Here is an 11,070-nt window from a genome sequence, read left to right as displayed (position 1 = left end):
CTAGAACGCTATTCCACAGAAACTACGTTACTGGTTACCCGGATTTAAAACATACCTGTAATAGTGATTTAGTTCCCTATTCATACTCGTTTGCTAATCACTTTAAACAGCTGAAATAAAGTGTCCATTGTTGTTATCTAACATACTTACTTAATATATGACAAAAATATGGAAATTATTCATATAAAGTACTTCCCGGGTGATTTCCTAATCAATCCGAACATTCCAATAAGAAGCCACCATTTCCGTCAATGTTGAAAATCTTACAGGGCCACTATAATACATATGGCAAATATGCTCATGAAATCATCATTATAACTTTATTTAAATGCTTAAAACCACTAAAACTTAACAAAACCATCGGATATGCTTAGTCAGTGCAATTCATAGGCATTCATTGTTCGAGGAATAGGTCTTCTTTATTTAAAGATCAGGAATGATTTAATAATTCTTTAAAGGCTTACTACACAGCATCAATACCTACACAAAAATTAGTGTTGTAAAAATAAAAACAAAATGATTTATTCGTAATTGGTAAGGTTTAACATAGGCAATACTTGATTATTAAAATTAAATTTATTCCGTCCCCTATGCTAGAATTTCAGTGCTTACGAAAATACATATGTTCAATCGCTAAGGGATAATTGTAATTGATCCTTTTTTGTGTCACTTCTCACATCTTGTAATCTTTTACTTTTCGAAATAAAGGGGTGGTGATCTGCTTTTGATACATCGAGATAATACAATTTAAAAGTATATCTTCGACCTTCTACTATTTTATCGACTAGGCATACGATTGGGTAATTATCGGTAATCCGATTTGGTTTGTAAATATGTAAACACAAGGATTTTCATACGTCCACAGTTTTAGCGAATAAAAACATTCCACCCTAATGCTGACAACATTATTATGATATATTATAAATAATTAATGATTCTTATACCCGTAAAAACAAAGAATTTATGTTATGTTTGATATATTTACAAAAAAAAATACTATCATAAAATAATTGTTTTAAACTACTAGTTTTCGATGAACACATATATTATAAGTTTCGAAATTGTAAAGATAAACCTTATCTAGACATTATTATTTTCTATAATTATAATTTATAAGTGTATTTACTAATTCTGATTTCTGAGTAGGCTACATAAAACAAGACCTTTATGAGTGTTGAGTAAAATTAAAGCATACTGCTATTCTAACTTTTATTTAAGAGTTAATAATTATTAACTGAGGTCAGAGTAATTATTCAATGGTAGTAATGGCTCTCAATGTCAATTTCCCTCAACGGTGTATTCACTAAGGCAAGGCAATCAGAGGGCTGTGTAGTTGTAAATCGTTTGTAAAATATATTTGAACCTTTTATATTAGTTCATTTATTTACTAAACCTACGGTTACATCTGTTACTCTCCTAATTTTCCTGATGAATTCAGAATTCAGATGTTAGGAGTAATGGCATCCTATATCTTAAGAGTAAAAACGAAATAAAGTGCAATCATTTAAAATGTTTAATCTGGGTAAGATTGTACAAGGAGTATAAATAAGCATTTTATTTAAGAATTTATAATATGAATTTTCGTTTAATTTGTAACTCAAGGCAAACCAGTTTTCTAAAATAAGGGAGATCCTCTAAATAGGGGAGATCCTCTGAAAACAAGACAATTATTGGGCAATCACAAATACACGAGAGCTATATTTCATATTATAACAGCTGTAGATGTGTGTTGCTGGTGTTCACCGTAGGCTTCCCCGTTCCACTATTAAAGTTAAAATACCGAAGTCTCGGTCCCCAAATGGGGGGGGGGGTGGGGGGGGGGGGGGGTGGGGGGGGGGGGGGGTGGGGGGGGGGGGGGGTGGGGGGGGGGGGGGGTGGGGGGGGGGGGGGGTGGGGGGGGTTAAACAAACCCATAACAGTCCGGGATGCTTTTTATACAATATACCTGAGTGTACTCTTTCAAATCAAGAAAAAAAAAACATTCTCCTCTTGTTTCTGCCATTATGTAATTGTTCATAATATTTAATAATTAAATTTTTCCAACAATATGTCTGCTTTCACAAAATGTACTTAATATTTCAGTAAAATATAAAAGAAGTAAAGTTTTTGAAAGAACCGAGGTATTTAGTATTTTTAAAACGTGGGTTTAGCAAAATCTATACAAAATATGTATTTATTTAGAAAACCATTTAACCGAAATGATTAGCTGTGCACAAAAGAATAAATAATACAATACAGACAGTAAAATTAGCTTCATTAAAGGTTTTAAGAAATATTTTATTATTATTTTCTTATTATAGATCGTTTCCTATAAAAAAATACATCCTAGCTTCAAATCTTTACATTAATGACATTATTAATTCACTAATAATTTTTAATCTTTACACTTCATGCACGAAATAAGTTCTTGGAAAGTTTGCTTGATTTATATTATATATTCCCAATCAATAAATTGCAAAAGCTGCACATTAGAGAAACAAAAATAGTAAAGGAGTCCATGTATAAGACTCTTTCTCGTAGTTTCATTAAAAATTCAGATATTTTTTCTTGTACCTCATAATACACACCATTAGTTATACCAGATATATGTGTTATGTATTGATGTGTATTCTCAAACAATAAATACATTAAGCCTTGATTGATAGATTTTTATTGTTTTTATATAATGGTTAAAAGTATTAAACAAAGGTTAAAACACCGTAATTTTTGGTTATTTTATATTTCAGTTTATTGTCATTTACAGCCTTTTCAAATCGATTAAATTTGATCGGTTATAATTGCCAATATGTATTTAGTTGCAAATTTTGCAAACTTCAGACAGTCTGCGTGGTAATGCTAGATAGAACATTGCTAGAAAACTTTTGAAACTTGGCACATAGTTATATTTTACTGCATGGAATAACCTTCCATTTTGGGTCATATTTGTAAAATGCGCCCTTTTTTCTGTCCTGCCCATTTCGTTGCAATCTGTGGTGTCCATCGATACTTTCTTGTATAAGTTTATTTTTAACGGTTTCCCTTACTAACCGACCCAGTTATTATTATTGTGTTACTTATTTTAATAAGTATTTAACAATAAGGTGTAAGGTATATTTTCTTTTTTAGTTAAAGTTAATATAAATCTTTGATGTAAATAACAACTGGTATCATTTTTTAAACGTAAAATATGTTTGAAATTATAAATATCAAAGTAAAACCTATTACTTTAGAAGCAACATTTATTGTAAAAATAAACAGTACTGTAAATGCCGTACTGTAATTGTACAGTGAAAACATTATTATAGTCATTTATAAATTAACTAAATTATATTAACTATTATTTTACAATTCCCTAGGCACATTAAGCTATTTTTGAGCTGCTACATTGTACAACCGCAAAGCTAACTCGAACTGGCTAATTTTATCTGCTTAACTTGAGAAGTGGCTGTGAAGTTAAGATTAGAGGCAAGTTTGCACGTGTAAAGTTAAGCTTTATCGTTACCATAATCTAAATTAGTCGAAGGCCATTAAAGTTAGTAAAAATCAAAAGTAACTAAACGTGATCTTCTGTTATGTAACTCTATTGCCGTCTCACTGTTAAACTAGTTTTATTTTAAAAATAGATTTTCTATACTATTTTGAGATGTTAATTATTTATATATATTGATAAACTTTATAGCATTACAAAACTTAGATACATTAGATATGAGATACTTTAGATTTAATAAGTATGAAGGAATTAAAATATATTTATATTAATGATTGCTTATATCGTGGTTGACTATAAGCTTATATATCAAAACAGCGTAGAAATAAAGGTTCTGATATCTTAAAATCACTATCTGTACAACAATCGCTGTTTAATGAAATCTGCAGGTGCATTCATTTCAGTTTTATATTACTGGTGTAAACAAAATAAAAGTCAAGGTTTTAATAAATCACGTATGTTCTTTTTCTTGTAATTTTAACGGAAACATTTATCTACAAGTTCACGAATAAAAATATAGCTTGAACCTGTTATGGTGTTCGATTCCCATTATTAATTATAAGAGTTTGATGTAAATTTATCTTATTATCAAATGCTTCTAGGAAATCATTGTGTTTATTTATGAAGTAGAATGTTAAACTGCAACAACTATTAATAATGGATAAGAAAAAAATTTCAAAACCAATAATAAATTATTAACCTTGCTTTTAATAATTATTTCATTCTGATAGTCTTTGATTTTAACAGTCCACGTATTTGGAAAAAAGTATGTAGTATAATTGTTATAAAGGAAATTATAAATGTGTTAACTTAGAAAAATCCCTTTTGAGTATTATAAGATGTTTAATTGCATACCTATTTATATTATGGATAGTAAATATATTATGGTAAACGCAAGTTAAAATCACTGATAGTTGGGAATATCAGTACCATATAAACGGTTATAATAAATTTCAAACTTTTTTGTAAACATAAATTAAATTAAATGCACCCAATAAATTAGCCCGACACTTAATGTTTTGTCCTCACGATTTCTTTACACTGGTCGTGAAATATGAAAAAAGTACAAACTTTTCTAAACACGGAAATTACTTTAATAACTTTCATTGGTGGGAAGGTGTTGGGCACACAACGAAATGTTGCACATCATGGACCTGTGTATATCACACGTCTTCACTGATATATCAATGGTTAATGTCTGATAATAGCGTATTTCCCAACAAGAATACATTGACTGAGCGTCAGCGAAGTCTACCCGATCGAGGAATGGCATAATTTCAATTCTTGTTACCTTTCCTCACTATATTTCGAGAACGTACAGATCTATAGACTTGGAATTTCGCGTAAGGTTTTCAATACTACACTACTACTACGAATTCTCTACATCAGATCGAATTAAAAAAAACTAAATTTTAAGTGGAGTCATTCATTGAATTGAAGTCATACATCGAATATTTCTCCAGCATCAATTTGAAACAGACAGTTCAAAATCAAATTTCACAAATATTTACCTTCAGCAACAACAAGAGCAAGAACTTTCAACCCTCTTACTTATCGTGGCTTAAAGTAATAAGATAATAAATTCAAGTTTTTTTAAGAAGCTTCAGCAAGGCCTGCTGCATGACACGTATCTTTTACCTTGTTTGGTTGGGTAGAGGTTCTTGGGTTTCCCAGCCTTCCTTAGACAAACACTCAGAATTATTAAATGTAAGAGATATAAGGCAGACATTTTAATTATTCAACGTTACGCACTTGTTTTAAAAACTTATACTTTATAGTGAATCTATGTCATCTATTTGTTGTAAGACATTATTTAAAAACCTCAAAACCACTATGATGGTATTTAACAGCTTGTATATTAGGTAGTCCCCACATGACTGGACAGATGTTACAACGGTGGTTTGTATCACACATGTTTTAATAATGTCACAACAAACGAAAAACTAAAACTAAAAAAAAAATACACGTGGTTTCAGTTAATCCTGTTCCATTTGATTTAAGTAATCCCCTAATGATTACTCTTGGTCGACTTTGTTTTAAACCAGCGTCTCCGGTGTGTGCGATTGGCTCACCGTGTGAATATTCTGGCCACAAAAAGCTTTATCTAACATAAGCCCACAGAATATACGTTGGTAGCCTAACATTTCAGTCTTGATTTACAATAACCACAATAATGTATGATGATGACAACTGTAATACCAGGTTCTACTCTAGCTTATTTCACTGCCTAGTAACACCATTCCTAAACATTATAGAATACTTCGTTGCCATAATTTTGTGTTGAAGGCTTTGATGGGATGTATAATATTTATGAGAAGATTAAATAAAAAGTAGAGTATTTGAAAACTAGAAATTTTCATTTGAAAAAAATGGTAGAGCAAAAACATCCATTTTAATCGAAATTTGTAAATGTTTCTTGTATTACTCTTCGTTATTTTTCCATGTATTAGGTATTTACTGTTTATTTCCATGTTCGTGTGATCTCTACGTTGGTTATTTATTGTCTCAGGGGAGCCATTTAATTAGTTCGTCACATTAACAATTACATTATTATGTTTCGACTCTCGAAAATGATTACAACTCTCCGTACATTGGTTATAACTGAGGACCATCGATCGCTCCTGCAAAGAGAAGTAAGTAGTTCTGCTGCTCCTTTCTCTGTCCCCCACACGCCGTTCTTCTTGTCCCGTCTCTTCCTTGACTCTGTCCGTTGAAATAGACCCGATGCCTCCTACCTAACCCTGAATCCTGCCACTTTACATTGACTACATTCCAGACTAGCATATCCGTGCTGATCATGATTTTCTTCATCATCGGACCTGTAACTCGGCTGATTCCTCGGAGTGGGATCAAATCAGGTCCTGGTCTTCCCGTAAGGTACTCCTCCACTAATGGTCCTGAGACGCCCAAGGGCATTGCTGGGCGATCCTCCATCGGCACTTCACTCATCTTGACTTGCCGTCTATCCTGAATTATTATACGTCCTTAATAAAAGGAGCATTACCTTTATATTCGTAGCTAGTAAGTCTACTTCAAGTATTGACCTCTACAGTAACTTTCATCACTTGATGGATTTAATCATGTTCAGCACCTTCTATTGTGAGTAAAATATCTTCTATATTCTTGAACATCAATAAGTTGTTATGCCAACTCTCTCCCGTATGAGAACCCAAGTAGTTCTAAGTTTAGTAGAATGGTTTTGGTACAGGTGTATAAGTAAATATCGTTCCTTCCATTGACGTACCGGATATCCCATTGTTGCGAACATAGGATTTTCTAGAAAAGGATCACACTGGATTCGTCTATCGAAAATCGATTAACACAGATAATGCCGTTTGACAAAGCTCAATGTTAATCTGTTAATCGATCTCACTAAGTGTCTCCTGCTGGATCGGCTTCACGCAAAGAAATTTTTGCAAAACAATGCATTTCAGTAGCCTAGCACAAAATGTTCAGCGACGTTAGAAGCTTGTTCTGTTTTGCCTAAAACGTCTTTAGCAAAAACCCAAGTTCACTGTAGAGTTTCTACTTATCTCCATAAGAAAGACGTTTCAAGAGGTTTTCTGGTTTCATGTGTTATAGCACTTAAATACTATATTAATAATTAAAACGTGGCATTGCTGTTACAAGAAGAATTAGTTTCTATTTTCGCTTTTATTACGCGCACAAAGTTTAATTATATTTATCGTGTATGCGGAAGCACAAATTTAAACGTAACACAACAACAAAACCTTACTCTAAAAATAAATAAAAGAATGATGTTTTTATGGATCAAAATGTATACAAAAACATAAAAATTCGTTTTATTTTGAACACATAATGGAACGATTCCGTGTTAACATTCTAAACTTGCTTCCCTTGTAATAACGAGAAGTTTTGATGCCGAGAGTTTTATTTTAAATACAATTGTGCAGCCGTATCTCTTTTCATATAACGCTATCTTTTTAATGCTGGTTAATCACAATGGTAAAGTCACTTTATGTAACAATTATACAGGTTTTTTAAGTATTAATGAAATCTCTCGTAGTTTGCAACAACATTTTACGGTTTGTGCTCATTAATACAGTTTGAATTTTATCGTTCTGTACACGTATCCAAATAAAATTATAAATTTCTTCAATTTAACCAAACTTTTACAAAAGTGTATTTTAATTTAATTTTTGTTTATTTTCTTGTTAGTCAAATATATTAATATAACAAACTAAAGATAAAACAATTATTTTAAATTTATTTAATTTAAGTACTGTTTCATTATATTAGGCCCAATATTTTGTTTTAAAACAACAATTTTGAACCATAATTCATATGTCTTACGTTATGGAATGTATGGAATGTCAGATAATTTAAAACTTTTATTTTGATCTATTTTATGTCCTAATAATCCATAAGTATTTCTTCAAATATTGTGAATTAATTATTTATCTAGAAATATATAAAATAATATTATTTAAAAAATGATACTTCCAAAGATAGAAACAGGAACTAAATGACATATATGTATACACAAAAGGTTATTAAGTTTATAGAATTTACGAAATTTATCTGTTGCACGGTATGAAAAGCATTTTACGCTAGCATGCTATTCAACGAGCAAATACATTGCAACTCACCCGGTTCCGAGCATAGCATACATTCTGTGAGCAACAATTACTTGTTTACTGAGTTTCACACACTGAAAATTTGGATCCGGAAAGTTTTTTGTAGCGGCAGAATCTGCGTATTTATAGAATTAAGTGTTTTAATTATACCTTATTTTGTTTAGCTGGGAATATTTCGCAATGAACTTTGTTTAACAAATTTTGGATATACTTTAGCAAATGTGTAAAAACATTAAAGATGTTCCCCTTCTTCAATGCATGAATTTGAGCTATAATGTAACGGATAACGCAAGTGCGGAAAATGTATCTCCCAATTACCATCGGGTAGTTATATTGGATGCAAATGGACACTTCTCTCATATAAAAACTGGTTAAATCCATACTACGACAAACAACATTTGTTTCCTTTATGTCCCTTAAGAAACATAGATTATTATTAAATAACCTTTAAACCATGATAAAAGAATAGGCCAAAGAGATTTATCTGCATTACCTTGATCGTTTCACGTTTCATGTTATACGATAACATGTTCTTTTTGTGAATTTTCTTTATTGTTTGGTTTCATAATTATACTTATATTTTTGTTTATTATTGCTGTTATTATTTATTATTGGTTCGTTCGTTATATTGTAGGTTAGATGACAAATGATGAATAAAAAAATAGTCTTTGAAAACATTTCTTGTAATTTGTTAGTTATATTACTGCTATTCTAGTATTTTTTCTTTTCGTAAAAACAGAACAGCTGCTTCGACCTCATTAGTAAAACTAAAACCCATATAGCGAAAAATATAATATTAACAATGCTTAGAATATTATTCCATAAAGTTAAAACCATTTATCAAAGACTCAACTTTTGAGCCTGTAACTGGAACTCACTTTGGAACCAATCTGTACTATTTCTGCCTGCCCATGTGGCGTGTAAACTAGTATCTACTTTATGGCAGAGAATCCTTTATCTTCATTCACCTTCTTATACAATGATATCTGGTCTTTTATTTTAATATTAGATGATGATTTTCACAGAAACATGTATCTAGAGAGTTTTGGGTATATAATTTTAGAAATAAAGTTCACTCAATTACTCGTGGTATGCAATAGCCAAAATATATATAATTTAAAAAACTGCAATGATTAATAAAAGGTAAGATTGGTATATTATTTTATAAAACTACCAAAACAGAAAACACTAAAATTATGGATCTTAATTTTATCATACACTACAACACGATTTACAGACTTCTGGTCACACTGCATGAGTGCCTTTTAAATATCAAGCCATCTTTTAGTGACAGAACTTAAAAAGCTAGAATGGTATTCAACGACCAAATACTTTGTAAGTTACCCGATCCCGCCGGCAGTAAACATACTCTACAATATTGCTAAAACAATCACGCGTCGGCAAAGTTACACAAACTGGACTGCTGCAAATGCTGGTTCAGCGCAAGTTTGTCTTACTTACTGTTAAAACCACAGTACATATTGGAAGTGAATGTTATGTTATACCAAAAATAGTGTGTATTGTATTGTAGTCCATTATTACCTAATTTAATTTTGTCTCAAAACTCTACACTCAAAATCAGTTTAATTTTTGCTTTAAAATCGTTTATACGAACTTTTCTGGATATCAAGTAGCCACATTTGGTCCAAAAATATGAAGAGTAATATGAACATTACATCTTGGTGAATATACCTATTATAGATTTTTAGAACGTTTCAACTTTACATGATATTAGAGGATAAGAACGTGGATACAGTGTCTTGCACGCAGACAATTTGATTTTTAACATTTTTTTTTATATAAAGTTCTTCGAATTTGCTATCAGTAAATGGGACCAATGAAAGTAATATTCTGTCATAAAAATTGTGTTTTCAGAGTTATCGGATTTTAAAAACTTTTTACTGTTTCCACAATATACAGCAAGAAATAATAGTAAAAATATAGTTTTTTAAATAAATTACTGCTTCATAATTCCTTTTGTAAAAGAATTTTCTTAAACATAATTAATTTTGGACAATGTTATTCACTGAAAGGTATTTGCAAAGTACCCGAAGATAGAAACAAAATTGAGTTAGAAAATTTAGAACAGGCACAATCAGTTAATATTAAAATCAAAAGTACCCTTTGGTCTGAATAAAAGATGCAATGATAAATTGTTTTTATTATGTATTATTTTTTCTACATTATTTTTCTAAAATTTTTCTCTGTTCATGATATTATTTATTTCTCCTTGGTGTTAATCACATGTTTAATTCCTGTTAATTTATTTATGTCAATTTTTATTTATTTACTTTTGTAAATTTTATTGCTGTGTTGTTATTTTTCATTATAACTTATTTATACCTTTTTGAAAACGGCAAAAGCCGAAATATTAAAGGAACTGTAATATCAAGAAGTCTAATAATTGATATATATATATATATATATATATATATATATATATATATATATACAGGAAATTAGAACAAACTAAGATTTTACGCAAAGGTAATAATGTACACATTTTTGTACGTGCATTATATTTATTGAATATCTCTATGTAATATTTGAAAAAAACGTTTCATTAAATACATAACATTTATTGCTATTGTCTCAGTTACAACCGTAACTAAAGTTTATCAGGTAACTTACTCCAGTGGTATCACTTGAATAAAGATTTGGATTCTTCTGATGTGAGAAGACAGCATTATTTATCATTAAAACGGCAATACAAGTCTAAAATTAGAATTTCAAAAATCAGCCAAAGTACTGGAGGAGATCCAGAACTCTTCAAATAAAGCAAAAACTGTATGAGATATAATTGAACAAAAATAGGGGAAAGAAAAAAGCACCAATGCTTCGTTCCTCAAACCATTAAGGATGAAGTGAGTGATCCAGAGCTGGTCTCAAATATTATTAATAATCTCTCTATAAATGTTTCCCATAATGGTTTCACTTTTGCTGGGAGTGTTTTTTTCAGATTATATTCTTTTGCTATAACACCTATTCTTTATTTTTTACTCCTGT

This window comes from Homalodisca vitripennis, chromosome 7, assembly GCF_021130785.1.
Source record: "Homalodisca vitripennis isolate AUS2020 chromosome 7, UT_GWSS_2.1, whole genome shotgun sequence".
Classification (NCBI taxonomy): Eukaryota; Metazoa; Arthropoda; class Insecta; order Hemiptera; family Cicadellidae; genus Homalodisca; species Homalodisca vitripennis.
This window is presented reverse-complemented; position numbering follows the sequence as displayed.